A 16,367-nucleotide genomic window follows, 5' to 3' on the forward strand; every position below is an offset into this window, starting at 1 on the left:
TATTTTTGTGCTTAAAAATCTTATAGAAAATTATTTACATACAGTTCGTAGGGGTCTGGAACGGACTAATTGTATTTACATGCAATCCAATGGGGAAATTAGGTTCGGGTCACGACCAAATCGGATCGCGACCAGAGTTTTGGAACGAATTATGGTCGTGACCAGAGGTTCCACTGTATGCCTCTTCAGGTCACCTAATTATTGCTTCTTAAGCAGCGTGTGTCTTTTTCTCCATTCAATTTGGTTTGTTTCAGCTACAGTATTGTGATTTTTATTCTTCACAGAACCTGACAAAGGACGACAGCAAGACCACAAGATTTCCATCCACTCACAATAACCATAACAAACGGTGAGGAAAAAGACGATTTCCGATAAACGGGGATGGGAAATATGGGCACCCAAAACATAGGGTGGCGAAATGACGATATCTGGAACATAGGGTGTGCACAAGCACGATATCTGGAACAAGGAAAGGGTATAAACACGAAATCTGGAACATACGGAATGTGGGATAAAAGGATATCTAAACCCAAAAAGGCAGAAATACAGCTGGAATCATGATATCTAGAACATAGAGAAGATAAAAAATCGATATCTAGGATACAGAGAGAGTGAAAACACGAGATGTAGAACAGAGCGACACCATTGTAAGGAATCGTTCAGGACTCTGTACACTGTGTACGTCAGGCCCATATTGGAGTATGCAGCACCAGTATGGAACCCACACCTGGTCAAACACGTAAAGAAATTAGAGAAAGTGCAAAAGTTTGCAAAAAAATTAGTCCCAGAGCTAAGGGGTATGTCCTACGAGGAGAGGTTAAAGGGAATCGACCTGACGACTTTGAAGGACAGGAGGGATAGGGAAGATATGATGGAAAAATATAAAATACTGAGAGGAATTGACAAGATGGATAGAAACAGGATATTTCAGAGATGGGACACAGAAACAAGGGGACACAGCAGGAAGATGAAAACTCAGATGAGTCACAGGGATGTTAGGAAGTACTTCCTCAGTCACATAGTTGTCAGGAAGTGGAACAATCTGGAGAGTGATATAGTGGAGGCAGGATCCATACATAGCTTTAAGGAGAGATACAATAAAGCTCATGGAGCACGGTCAGAGTGGGCCTAGTACCAACTAGGGAAGAGGCGGGGGCCAAGGAGCTGGGACTCGACCCCTGCAACCCCAAATAGGTAAACACACGATGGGTAAAAACAGGTTACCTAATAAACAGGGACAACGTAAAAAAACAATACCTAGTTACAAGGGAGGATGAAAACACGATATCCAGATCACTGGGTAAATCCACGATAACCAGAATCCAGAGAGGGTGAATACACAATATCAAGAACACAGGGAGAGTGAAATAACCTAACGTCTAGAACAAGGTGTTAGTCAAACCACGGTATCTAGAACCCACGGAGAGTGAACGTACAATATCTAGCACTGTGAAAGAATGACAACACTATCTAAAGCACTTAGAGGGAGTACAAAATGACAGTATACACAGACAGTACGTACACTGACAGTATGTACACTGGCAATATGTACACTGACAGTATGTACACTGGCAATATGTACACTGACAGTATGTACACTGGCAATATGTACACTGACAGTATGTACACTGGCAATATGTACACTGACAGGGATACAAGAGATATTTTGTGCGATCCTCCTCACTTCACAATGTGAATGTTATGAGTCTACCTGGAGTCTACCTCCAGGTAGACTTAGGTAAGCCCATTCCTTGACCAGGCCTCCTGGTGGATCATGGTCTGATTAACCAGGCTTATAGTGGTGAATAAATAACAAAAAGGCACAATACCGTGACTGGAACGATACACAAAAAACCCGCACATAAAAGACAGAAGCTTACGACGACGTTTCGGTCCGACTTGGACCATTGACAAAGTCAGTGTGACTTTGTCAATGGTCCAAGTCGGACCGAAACGTCGTCGTAAGCTTCTGTCTTTTATGTGCGGGTTTTTTGTGTATCTTATAGTGGTGGCCTGACGCAGTCCACCATAGGAAAAACAGCCCGGGTGACTGGCTACTTTAGGAGTCAGTCAAAGAATTATTTAAATCGAATATTTGAATAATAGAATTGATTAGTTCCACTCTGAAGTAGATGAGAAAAAAACTAATTAACAAAACAAGGACCAAAAAAAAAACAACGGATAAGACACGAATCAGCATTTACAAAAAAGGAGGAAAGAAGGAGAGATAGAAAAAAAAGAAAGAGGAAAAAGAAAAAAAAAATGAAATACCATACCGGCGAATCAAATAGAATAGAATAGAAAAATTAAACTGACTGACTGCTAATATACCAGCTAACAGAAAACAATAAAAAAAAGTCAATAAATCTAGACAAAAAAACAAAAAAAAATTAAAATGAGCTAATCACAGAGAAAAAATAATAAGGTCTTAAATATGTATTACCTGGGTAATAGGTAGAGTTTTATTATGAATATTTTTATGAGATTAAAGGAAATACTGGCATTGTGACGTAAATATTTCAGCAGTTTTACTGTCATTTTGTGGTGTTGCTATTATTATTATTATTATTATTATTATTATTATTATTATTATTATTATTATTATTATTATTATTATTATTATTATTGTCATTATTAATATTATTATTGTTATTATTATTATTATCATTATTATTATTACTAGTATTATTATTATTATTATTAATGCCATTATTATTATTATTATTGACATTATTATTATTATTATTATTATTATTATTATTATTATTATTATTATTATTATTGCCATTATTATTATTATTATTATTATTATTATTATTATTATTATTGCCATTATTATTATTATTGTCATTATTATTATTATTATTATTATTATTATTATTATTATTATTATTATTATTATTATTATTATTATTATTATTATTGACATTGACAGAGAATAATAATAATAGTAATCAATTATCAAATATAGAAATGATAAATCACTGAAAACACCGAATCTCATTTACATTCATAAAATTTTATGTAAATGATAAACTTACATCCACGAGGGATTTAAGTGTACGTAAGTTGTCCTCGTGGATGTAAGTGTACGTAAGTTGTCCTCGTGGATGTAAGTGTACGTAAGTTGTCCTCGTGGATGTAAGTGCACGTAAGTTGTCCTTGTGGATGTAAGTGTACGTAAGTTGTCCTCGTGGATGTAAGTGTACGTAAGTTGACCTAGTGGATGTAAGTGTACGTAAGTTGTCCTCGTGGATGTAAGTGTACGTAAGTTGTCCTCGTGGATGTAAGTGTACGTAAGTTGTCCTCGTGGATGTAAGTGTACGTAAGTTGACCTAGTGGATGTAAGTGTACGTAAGTTGTCCTCGTGGATGTAAGTGTACGTAAGTTGCCCTCGTGGATGTAAGTGTACGTAAGTTGACCTAGTGGATGTAAGTGTACGTATGATATCCTAGTTGTAACACTGCAGCAGCATCAGTCTGAAGTTGTAACACTGCAGCAGCATCAGTCTGAAGTTGTAACACTGCAGCAGCACCAGTCTGAAGTTGTAACACTGCAGCAGCACCAGTCTGAAGTTGTAACACTGCAGCAGCACCAGTCTGAAGTTGTAACACTGCAGCAGCACCAGTCTGAAGTTGTAACACTGCAGCAGCACCAGTCTGAAGTTGTAACACTGCAGCAGCACCAGTCTGAAGTTGTAACACTCCAACAGCACCAGTCTGAAGTTGTAACACTCCAACAGCACCAGTCTGAAGTTGTAACACTGCAGCAGCATCAGTCTGAAGTTGTAACACTGCAGCAGCATCAGTCTGAAGTTGTAACACTGCAGCAGCACCAGTCTGAAGTTGTAACACTGCAGCAGCACCAGTCTGAAGTTGTAACACTGCAGCAGCACCAGTCTGAAGTTGTAACACTGCAGCAGCACCAGTCTGAAGTTGTAACACTGCAGCAGCACCAGTCTGAAGTTGTAACACTGCAGCAGCACCAGTCTGAAGTTGTAACACTCCAACAGCACCAGTCTGAAGTTGTAACACTCCAACAGCACCAGTCTGAAGTTGTAACACTCCAACAGCACCAGTCTGAAGTTGTAACACTGCAGCAGCACCAGTCTTAAGTTGTAACACTGCAGCAGCACCAGTCTGAAGTTGTAACACTGCAGCAGTAGCAGTCTGAAGTTGTAACACTGCAACAGCATCAGTCTGAAGTTGTAACACTGCAGCAGTAGCAGTCTGAAGTTGTAACACTGCAACAGCATCAGTCTGAAGTTATAACACTCCAACAGCACCAGTCTGAAGTTGTAACACTGCAGCAGCACCAGTCTGAAGTTGTAACACTGCAGCAGCACCAGTCTGAAGTTGTAACACTGCAGCAGTAGCAGTCTGAAGTTGTAACACTGCAGCAGCACCAGTCTGAAGTTGTAACACTGCAGCAGTAGCAGTCTGAAGTTGTAACACTGCAGCAGCAGTAGCAGTCTGAAGTTGTAACACTGCAGCAGTAGCAGTCTGAAGTTGTAACACTGCAGCAGCACCAGTCTGAAGTTGTATCACTGCATCAGCAGTAGCAGTCTGAAGTCACACTGCAGCAGATACCTTCTCTAGACGTCGTCATTCACAAAGTTGATAATCTAAAATTTCAAGTTTACCGTAAACCTATCACAAAAATGATCTCACCCACTTCTATTTCAGTCAAGATACCGAATTTGTAGTCCCGAATTTCTTGACGAGGAATGCACTTACATATACCAAACCTTCACTGATCTACATTTTCCTTCCTTTTTCATCAACGGCTGCAAGAAAAGAGCTCTTCAGATTATTAAATCTCCACGCACCAATACCACTCCAAACAAATTTATAATCCTTCCCAAAAGCCAGGTTGCAATGGACACTAGATTCGCCATCGCATCCAGCACTTCCATAAGGTATCTAACCAAGGCATTATCGAACCACCACGAACCAGTCAATGCAGGAGTTTACACTATACTTTGTGTAGGCTGTGACAAGATATATGTTGGTAAAACAGCTAGGAACCTCGAAACACGCCTCAAATAGGCAGCAGAGAGTTGACAAATAGGCAGCAGAGAGTTTGCATAAATGGGGAGAAATCAGAGTGGGGAAGCGTCACGAGCGGTGTTCCACAGGGGTCAGTGTTGGGCCCCCTGCTGTTCACAATCTACATAAACGACATAGATGAGGGCATAAAGAGCGACATCGGCAAGTTTGCCGATGACACCAAAATAGGCCGTCGAATTCATTCTGACGAGGACATTCGAGCACTCCAGGAGGATTTGAATAGACTGATGCAGTGGTCGGAGAAGTGGCAGATGCAGTTTAATATAGACAAATGCAAAGTTCTAAATGTTGGACAGGACAATAACCATGCCACATATAAACTAAATAATGTAGATCTTAATATTACGGATTGCGAAAAAGATTTAGGAGTTCTGGTTAGCAGTAATCTGAAACCAAGACAACAGTGCATAAGTGTTCGCAATAAAGCTAATAGAATCCTTGGCTTCATATCAAGAAGCATAAATAATAGGAGTCCTCAGGTTGTTCTTCAACTCTATACATCCTTGGTTAGGCCTCATTTAGATTATGCTGCACAGTTTTGGTCACCGTATTACAGAATGGATATAAATTCTCTGGAAAATGTACAAAGGAGGATGACAAAGATGATCCCATGTATCAGAAACCTTCCCTATGAGGATAGACTAAGGGCCCTGAAACTGCACTCTCTAGAAAGACGTAGAATGAGGGGGGATATGATTGAGGTTTATAAGTGGAAGACAGGAATAAATAAAGGGGATGTAAATAGTGTGCTGAAAATATCTAGCCTAGACAGGACTCGCAGCAATGGTTTTAAGTTGGAAAAATTCAGATTCAGGAGGGATATAGGAAAGTACTGGTTTGGTAATAGAGTTGTGGATGAGTGGAACAAACTCCCAAGTACCGTTATAGAGGCCAGAACGTTGTGTAGCTTTAAAAATAGGTTGGATAAATACATGAGTAGATGTGGGTGGGTGTGAGTTGGACCTGATAGCTTGTGCTAACAGGTCGGTTGCCGTGTTCCTCCCTTAAGTCAATGTGACCTGACCTGACTAGGTTGGGTGCATTGGCTTAAGCCGGTAGGGACTTGGACCTGCCTCGCATGGGCCAGTAGGCCTTCTGCAGTGTTCCTTCGTTCTTATGTTCTTATTAACGCATGTAGGAATGATAACTGGAACAACGCCTGCATACAACACCGGAATTCAACCAATCACCTCGTGAAATTCAACGACGCCCGACTAGTAATCAGAGAGCCAAATTTTCGCAGACGTAAATGCCTTGAATCATCATTAATTGCTGTTTCTTACACAATCAAGCAAAATAAAGGCAGCTTCATTATCTCTGAAGTATTAGCAAAAATCCTCCTCAAAACAGTAAACCTTGCCATCATATAGTCTCTGTTACACAACACAACAGAGAAGGAACATTGAAGCAGACCTTCTCAGATCGAACCAGCAACAGAAATATTTGTACAACATATTTTTGTTACACAAGTGGAATTGCTGTCTTGGTTTAAGGTTGCTGCTTACCATAACCTCCAAGTCCTTTTCGCAATCTGTATGGCTAAGTTCTACGTTATTTAACTTATACGTGCTTGGGTTATGGACACTCCCGAGCTTCAGATCCTTGCATTTATCTACAGTGAACTGCATGTGCCACTTTTCTGACCAGGAATTAAGTGTGTCTAAATCCTCCTGAAGTTTCGTGACATCTACGTTTGAATCAATTATCCTACCCATCTTTGTATCAACGGCAAATTTGCTCATATCACTAGTAATTCTCTCATCAAAGTCACTGATATATATTATAAACAACGGGCCTAAAACTGATCCCTGTGGAACGCCCCTTGTTACAGCTCCCCACTCAGATTTAACCCTATTTAAGCACACTCTGCTTCCCATTGGTCAGCCATGACTCGATCCTTGACAGCACTTTTTCCCAAGTGCCATGAGCTGTCACTTTCTTTAACAATCTCTGGTGCGGTGCTCTATTAAAAGCCGTACTAAAATCTAAATAAACAATATCGAATTCTTTATCGTGATCAACAGTCTCGTGAATCCATGCTGAGTATTATTAATCAAATAATACATATCCAGATGGCTTCATATAATATCAGCTATAATTGACTCTAGTAATCTGCCGACAGTTCAGGTCAGGCTTACTGGGCGGTAATTTGACGGTAACGACTTGTCCCCTGCTTTAAAAATAGAAATTACATTAGCCATCTTCCACATATCAAACACTACATCCGTTTGAAGATATAAATTAAAAATATTACTGGGATATTGTTAGTTTCTTCCTGTATGAAAACCGAGAGAAAATAATTATTAAAAATCGAGCACATTTCATTCTCCTTGTAAGTAAGATGCCCAGAGTTATTTTTAAGGGGACCTATCTTATCTCTAGCTTTTGTTCTATAAATCTGGAAAAACCTTTTGGGTTAGTTTTCGATTCCCTAGCAACTTTAATCTCGTTATCCCGTTTAGCTTTACGTATTCCCTTTTTAATGTCCCTCTTAATGTCAATATATTGATTCATAAGATGACCCTCACCTCTTTTGATGCTCCTATAAATTCCATTCTTCTGCCCTAAAAGATATTTGAGCCTATTATTCATCCATTTTGGGTCATTTCTTTTCGATCTAATTTCTTTATACCGGATAAACATTCTTTGGGCAGCATGTGTACTTTTTAGAAAGCTGTCATAGTGATAGCTCTCTTAGTTAAATCAGTCAACAGATGATAAGTGTTCTCTAAGCCCATTGTAATCTGCTAAGCGAGAATCTGGGACCTCTACTGATTTGTTCCTATTATCATACTTCTATTCAATGTTAAAGGGAGTTGATTTGTTGGTCGCTTGCGCCGAGTTCCTCTGTAATTTGTAAATTATTAACAAGGGTTTCCTTGTTTACCAGAACCAAGTCAAGCAGGTTATTTCCCTTTGTAGGTTCTGTCACAAACTGCTTCAAAAAATAATCCTGAACTACTTCTAAAAAGTCATTAGATTCTAAATTCCCAGTCAAAAAATTCCAATCAATCTGACTAAAGTTAAAGTTCCCTAGAATTACTACATTATCGTTCGTTGTGGCCTTAACAATTTCCTCCCAAAGCTGTCTCCCTTGGTCCCTATCTAAGTTTGGGGGACGGTATATCACGCCTAAATTCAATTTTTCCTACCACTCCGAATATTTTATCCAGACTGTATGTGTTATTTTAGACTTTATACCCGTTATTATGCAACAATTTACACGATCACGGACATAGAGTACCACCCCACCGCTCTTTCCGATACTACTGCAGTCTACAGGCTGTGAATCACATGTATATACATCTTAATCTTTGTGCGGTCATGTGTACGTACATCAGTAAATGTTTGTAGATCAGTGAACTCCAGCTTTGAGGAAATTAAAAACTATTCACCGTCTTCCTTACGACTCTTATATAAATATCCAGTGTCATATTCTGTGTGCATTCACGCAAACTGTATACACTTGTATGGAGTGCGTCAACACCCACAGAACACACTAGTGCAGATTGCGCACACCCACTGCACCAATTTGTAACGCATGCTTGAGCGACCCGCAGCCGTGGCTAAGGTAACGCTGACTTGTGGTATTGACAAGGCAGCGCTGCTGCATTACGGAAGGCTGAAGTTGACTTCTTGATAGAGGATATCGCTTTGTTGTGCTCCAGTGGAGTCTTGCTTCTGGGATTACGGGTCTGCTGCACCGACCACTGCAGGTGAAGGTACAATGTGAGGTGTGTGTGATGGTGCAGGTGCAAGTGACGCGGCAGTTGTGGGGTGAAGGTACAATCTGAAGGTGCAGGAACAGGTAGAAAAGTAAGATGCGGGAGATGTAAGTGCAGGTAAATGTGAAGGTGCTGGTGAAGTTGCTGGTGAAGGTGCTGGTGAACGTGCTGGTGAAGATGATGGCGAAGGTGCTGGTGAAGGTGCTGGTGATGGTGTTGGTGAAGATTGTAATAAAGTTGGTAGACACAGTGACAGCAACTTCCAGAAGGGTTATATACAGGGCCTTCTCACTGCAGCTTTATGTGAACCTTCTTCTTCTAATCTTCCTAGACGATACATCACTGCCCTTAAGAACCTCGCCAACGACCCCAACATTATCGTCACTGTTACACCTGGGGCCATGTCTATGGGCCTGTTTTGGCCCCTTTCCGTAACAAGATGTCGAATCCAGCTCTCGTCTAGTTGTCCTTAGACACACTTCAATTTAATACGGGGATTTTCATTAGGAGACTGATCCGACTAAATAAAAAGTGATCTTTATTATAAAAGAATCCATATAAAACTTAGTATATGATACAAAGTTCTCTCTCTCTCTTGTAGTGTTATACATAAAAGTTCACGTTGTCTGGGACTAAGTAATCTTCTAGAGCGGGGGAATGTATTAAAGGCTGAGTGCCTGAATGTGCTCAGAAGAGTATGAGCAAACTCTGAGAATGTGTGTGGAAACCTACTCAGAGCAAGGGCTGAAAACCTACTCAGTAAGAGTAGTGAACCTGCTCTGAGCGAGGGCGGTGAACCTACTCAGTAAGAGTAGTGAACCTGCTCTGAGCGAGGGCGGTGAACCTACTCAGTAAGAGTAGTGAACCTGCTCTGAGCGAGGGCGGTGAACCTACATTTGGTTACGTTACGTGGACGACATCCTCGTAATAACTCCCAAACGTTTTGATGTACGGAATCTTCAGGCAAGGCTCAACGCAGTTGAACCGGCGATCCAGTTTACTCTAGACGAAGAGTCCAATGACAAACTACCTTTCCTCGACGTCCTCATTCACAAAGTAGACAACAACCTAAGATTTCAAGTTTATCGGAAACCCACCAATAAAAATGATCTCACACACTTCTATTCCAGTCAAGATACCAAGACCAAAAGAGGCATCATCATCGGGTTTTTCCTAAGAGCATACCGAATTTGTAGTCCTGAGTTTCTTGACGAGGAATGTACATACATTCACCAAACATTCACAGAGTTACATTTTCCTTCTTTTTTCATCAAAGACTGCAAGAAAAGAGCTCTTCAGATCATTAATTCTCCACGCATCAACACCACTCCCAACAAAGTTATAATTCTTCCCAATAGCCAGGCTGCACGGAACGTCTCAAAAGCACTTTCACAAGCTAACACCAGAGTCGCCATCGCTTCTAGCACTTCAATAAAGGATCTAACCAGAACAAAATCCAAGCACTACGAACCAGTCAATGCAGGAGTTTACACTATACCCTGTGGAGGCTGTGACAAGATTTACGTAGGTGAAACAACAAGAAACCTCGACACCCGCCTCAATGAACACATTTACGCATGTAGGAACGATAACTTGAACAACGCCTGTGTACAACACCGAAATTCCACCAATCATCTCATGAAATTCACAGACGCCCAATTAGTGATCAAAGAAACTAATTTCCGCAGACGCAAGTGCCACGAATCAGCACTGATCGCTGTTTCGAATACAATTAAACAAAACAACGGCAGCTTCACCATCTCCGAAGTCTTAGCAAGAATCCTCCTGAAAACAGTAAACCCTGCCATCACATAGTCTCTCCTGTTATACTACACAAAGCACATTACAGAGAGTGAACACTAAAACAAGCTGCCCCTTACCACTCTATATTTGTCCAAACTATTTTTATGTTACCCAAGTAATAGCTTCTATATCCTTTTACTCATGTATGAATAAATTGCTCTACCATATTGTATTACTTTTGTCACTACTACTACTACAACTACTACTACTACTACCACTAGTGAACATCGAAATGGTACCTCACTAGTATTGCACCTCACTCTGAGCCTTTATATACCCTCAGTGTCCATGTATTGTTTGTAATGGCTTGATAAAGCTACTGGAGAGCGAAACGTTGCCACAATAAAATGTCACATTAGTTGCACTTGTGTCCTTTTACTTTACGTTGGTGAAGATGCTGGCGAACGTGCTGGTGAAGGTGCTGGAGAAGATGATGGCGAAGGTGCTGGTGAAGGTGCTGGTGAAGGTATTGAAGGTGCTGGTGAAGATGGTGGCGAAAGAGCTGGTGAAGGTGTTGGTGAAGATGTTGGTGAAGGTGCTGGTGAAGGTGCTAGTGAAGGTGCTGCTGAAGGTGCTTGTGAAGATGCTGGTGAAGGTGCTGGAGAAGATGGTGGTGAAGGTGCTGGTGAAGGTGCTGGTGAAGGTGCTGTTGAAGATGCTGGCGAAGGTGCTGGCGAAGGTGCTGGTGAAGGTGCTTGGTGAAGATGCTGGCGAAGGTGCTGGTGAAGGTGCTGGTGATGATGCTGGTGAAGGTACTGGTGAAGGTGCTGGTGATGATGCTGGTGAAGGTGCTGGTGAAGGTGCTGGTGAAGGTGCTGCTGAAGGTGCTGCTGAAGGTGATGTTGAAGGTGCTGCTGAAGGTGCTGCTGAAGGTGCTGCTGAAGGTGCTGCTGAAGATGCTGCTGAAGATGCTGCTGAAGGTGCTCGTGAAGGTGCTGCTGAAGTTGCTTGTGAAGGTGCTGATGAAGGTGCTGCTGAAGGTGCTGCTGAAGGTGCTGCTGAAGGTGCTGCTGAAGGTGCTGCTGAAGATGCTGGTGAAGGTGCTGCTGAAGGTGCTGCTGAAGATGCTGGTGAAGGTGCTGGTGAAGGTGCTGGTGAAGGTGCTGGTGAAAGTGATGGTGAAGATGCTGGTGAAGGTGCTAGTAAAGGTGCTGCTGAAGATGCTGGTGAAGGTGCTGCTGAAGGTGCTCGAGAAGATGCTGGTGAAGGTGCTGCTGAAGGTGTTGGTGAAGGTTCTGGTGAAGGTGCTGCTGAACATGCTGTTGAAGATGCTGGCGAAGGTGTTGGTGAAGGTGCTGGTGAAGGTGCTGGAGGAGATGCTTGTGAAGATGCTGGTGAAGGTGATGGTGAAGATGCTGGTGAATGTGTTGGTGAAGGTACTGCTGAAGATGCTGGTAAAGGTGCTGGTGAAGGTGCTGGTGAAGGTGCTGGTGAAGATGCTGATGAAGATGCTGCAGAAGGTGCTGCTGAAGATGCTGGCGAAGGTGCTGGCGAAGGGGCTGGTGAAGATGCTGGTGAAGGTGCTGGTGAAGGTGCTGGTGAAAGTGCTGGTGAAGGTGTTGCTGAAGATGCTGGTGAAGGTGTTGGTGAAGGTGCTGCTGAAGGTGCTGGTGAAGATGCTGGCGAAGGTGCTGGTGAAGATGCTGTTGAAGGTGCTGCTGAAGATGCTGGCGAAGGTGCTGCTGAAGATGCTGGTGAAGATGCCGCTGAAGATGCTGGCGAAGGTGTTGATGAAGATGCTGGTGAAGATGCTGGTGAAGGCGCTGGTGAAGGTGCTGGTGAAGATGCTGTTGAAGATGCTGGTGAAGGTGCTGCTGAAGGTGCTGCTGAAGATGCTGCTGAAGATGCTGGTGAAGGTGCTGGTGAAGATGCTGTTGAAGATGCTGGTGAAGGTGCTGGTGAAGGTGCTGGTGATGCGGGTGAAGGTGATAGTGAAGGTGCTGCTGAAGATGCTGGTGAAGGTGCTGCTGAAGGTGCTTGTGAAGATGCTGGTGAAGGTGCTGCTGAAGGTGTTGATGAAGGTGCTGCTGAAGGTGCTGGTGAAGGTGCTGGTGAAGGTGCTGGTGGAGATGCAGGAGAAGATGCTGGTGAAGGTGATGGTGAAGGTGCTGGTGAAGGTGTTGGTGAAGGTGCTGGTGAAGATGCTGGTGAAGGTGCTAGTGAAGATGCTGGTGAAGGTGCTGGTGAAGGTACTGCTGAAGATGCTGGTGAAGGTGCTGGTGATGGTGCTGGTGAAGGTGCTGGTGAAGATGCTGATGAAGATGCTGCTGGAGGTGCTGCTGAAGATGCTGGCGAAGGTGCTGGTGAAGATGCTGGTGAAGGTGCTGGTGAAGGTGCTGGTGAATGTGCTGGTGAAGGTGCTGGTGAAGGTGTTGCTGAAGATGCTGGTGAAGGTGTTGGTGAAGGTGCTGCTGAAGGTGCTGGTGAAGATGCTGGCGAAGGTGCTGGTGAAGGTGCTGGTGAAGATACTGGCGAAGGTGCTGGTGAAGGTGCTGGTGAAGGTGCTGGTGAAAATGCTGGTGAAGGTACTAGTGAAGGTGCTGCTCAAGATGCTGGCGAAGGTGCTGCTGAATATGCTGGTGAAGGTGCTGCTGAAGGTATTGGTGAAGGTGCTGGTGAAGGTGCTGGTGAAGGTGCTGCTGAAGGTGCTTCTGGAGATGCTGGTGAAGATGCTGGTGAAGGTGATGGTGAAGGTGCTGGTGAAGGTGTTGGTGAAGGTGCTGGTGAAGATGCTGTTGAAGATGCTGGTGAAGGTACTGTTGAAGATGCTGGTGAAGGTGCTGGTGAAGGTGCTGATGAATATGCTGATGGAGATGCTGCTGAAGGTGCTGCTGAATATGCTGGCGAAGGTGCTGGTGAAGGTGCTGGTGAAGATGCTGGGGAAGGTGCTGGTGAAGGTGCTGGTGAAGTTGCTGGTGAAGGTACTGCTGAAGATGCTGGTGAACATGCTGCTGAAGGTGCTGCTGAAGATGCTGGCGAAGGTGCCTGCGAATTTGCTGGTGAGGATGCTGGTGAAGGTGCTGGTGAAGGTGCTGGTGAAGGTGCTGGTGAAGGCGTTGCTGAAGATGCTGGTGAAGGTGTTGGTGAAGGTGCTGGTGAAGGTGCTGCTGAAGGTGCTGGAGAAGATGCTGGCGAAGGAGCTGGCGAAGGTGCTGGTGAAGGAGCTGGTGAAGGTGCTGCTGAAGATGCTGGTGAAGATGCTGCTGAAGATTCTGGCGAAGGTGCTGATGAAGATGCTGGTGAAGATGACGGTGAAGGTGCTGGTGAAGGTGCTGCTGAAGATGCTGTTAAGATGCTGGTGAAGGTTCTGGTGAAGGTGCTGGTGAAGGTGCTGGTGAAGATGCTGGTGAATGTGATGGTGAAGGTGCTGGTGAAGGTGCTGGTGAAGGTGCTGTTGAAGATGCTGGTGAAGGTGCTGCTGAAGGTGCTGCTGAAGATGCTTGTGAAGGAGCTGGTGAAGGTGCTGCTGAAGGTGCTGCTGAAATTGCTGCTGAAGATGCTGCTGAAGGTGCTGAAGGTGCTGCTGAAGGTGCTGATGAAGGTGCTGCTGAAGGTGCTGCTGAAGGTGCTGCTGAAGGTGCTGCTGATGGTGCTGCTGAAGGTGCTGCTGAAGATGCTGGTGAAGGTGCTGCTGAAGGTGCTGCTGAAGGTGCAGTTGAAGATGCTGGTGAGGATGCTGGTGAAGGTGCTGCTGAAGATGCTGGTGAAGGTGCTGCTGAAGGTGCTTGTGAAGATGCTGGTGAAGGTGCTGCTGAAGGAGATGGTGAAGGTGTTGGTGAAGGTGCTGGTGAAGGTGCTGCTGAAGATGCTGTTGAAGATGCTGGTGAAGGTGTTGGTGAATTTGCTGGTGGAGATGCTGGTGAAGATGCTGGTGAAGGTGATGGTGAAGGTGCTGGTGAAGGTGTTGGCGAAGGTGCTGGTGAAGATGCTGGTGGAGATGCTGGTGAAGGTGCTGGTGAAGATGTTGGTGAAGGTGCTGGTGAAGGTACTGCTGAAGATGCTGGTGAAGGTGCTGGTGAAGGTGCTGGTGAAGATGCTGATGAAGATGCTGTTGAAGGTGTTGCTGAAGATGCTGGCGAAGGTGCCTGCGAAGGTGCTGTTGAAGATGCTGGTGAAGGTGCTGGTGAAGGTGCTGGTAAAGGTGTTGCTCAAGATGCTGGTGAAGGTGCTGGTGAAGGTGCTGGTGAAGGTGCTGCTGAAGGTGCTGGTGAAGATGCTGGCAAAGGTGCTGGCGAAGGTGCTGGTGAAGATGCTGGCGAAGGTGCTGGTGAAGGTGCTGGTGAAGGTGCTGCTGAAGATGCTGGCGAAGGCGCTGCTGAAGATGCTGGTGAAGATGCTGCTGAAGATGCTGGCGAAGGTGCTGATGACGATGCTGTTGAAGATGCTGATGAAGGTGCTGCTGAAGGTGCTGCTGAAGATGCTGTTGAAGATGCTGGTGAAGGTGCTGGTGAAGATGCTGTTGAAGATGCTGCTGAAGGTGCTGCTGAAGGTGCTGCTGAAGGTGCTGCTGAAGGTGCTCCTGAAGATGCTGGTGATGATGCTGGTGAAGGTACTGCTGAAGATGCTGCAGAAGATGCTGTTGAAGATGCTGTTGAAGATGCTGTTGAAGATGCTGGTGAAGGTGCTGCTGAAGATGCTGTTGAAGATGCTGGTGAAGGTGCTGCTGAAGGTGCTGCTGAAGATGCTTGTGAAGGGGCTTGTGAAGGTGCTGCTGAAGGTGCTGCTGAAATTGCTGCTGAAGATGCTGCTGAAGGTGCTGCTGAAGGTGCTGCTGAAGGTGCTGCTGAAGGTACTGCTGAAGGTTCTACTGAAGATGCTTGTGAAGGTGCTGCTGAAGGTGCTGCTGAAGGTGCTGCTGAAGGTGCTGCTGAAGGTCCTGCTGAAGGTGCTGCTGAAGATGCTGCAGAAGATGCTGCTGAAGGTGCTGCTGAAGATGCTGAAGGTGCTACTGAAGATGCTGGTGAAGATGCTGGTGAAGGTGCTGGTGAAGGTGCTGGCGAAGGTGCTGCTGAAGGTGCTGCTGAAGATGCTGATGAATGGGCTGGCGAAGGTGCTGGTGAAGATACTGGTGAAGGTGCTGGTGAAGGTGCTTGTGAAGATGCTGGTGAAGGTGCTGCTGAAGATGCTGGTGAAGGTGCTGGTGAAGGTGCTTGTGAAGATGCTGGTGAAGGTGCTGCTGAAGGTGTTGGTGAAGGTGCTGGTGAAGGTGCTGGTGAAGGTGCTGCTGAAGATGCTGTTGAAGATGCTGGTGAAGGTGTTGGTGAATTTGCTGGTGGAGATGCTGGTGAAGATGCTGGTGAAGGTGATGGTGAAGGTGCTGGTGAAGGTGTTTGTGAAGGTGCTGGTGAAGATGCTGGTGAAGATGCTGGTGAAGGTGCTGGTGAAGATGGTTGTGAAGGTGCTGGTGAAGGTACTGCTGAAGATGCTGGTGAAGGTGCTGGTGAAGGTGCTGCTGAAGATGCTGGCGAAGGTGATGCTAAAGATGCTGGTGAAGATGCTGGTGAAGATGCTGGTGAAGGTGCTGGTGAAGATGGTGGTGAAGGTGCTGGTGAAGGTGCTGCTGAAGATGCTGGCGAAGGTGATGCTAAAGGTGCTCATGAAGATGCTGTTGAAGATGCTGGTGAAGGTGCTGGTGAAGGTGCTGCTGAAGATGCTGCTGAAGATGCTGGTGAAAGTGCTGGTGAAGGTGATGGTGAAGGTGCTGGTGAAGATGCTGCTGAAGGTGCTGTTGAAGATGCTGCTGAAGGTGCTGCTGAAGGTGTTGCTGAAG

This window comes from Cherax quadricarinatus, chromosome 12 (genome assembly GCF_038502225.1).
Source record: "Cherax quadricarinatus isolate ZL_2023a chromosome 12, ASM3850222v1, whole genome shotgun sequence".
Classification (NCBI taxonomy): Eukaryota; Metazoa; Arthropoda; class Malacostraca; order Decapoda; family Parastacidae; genus Cherax; species Cherax quadricarinatus.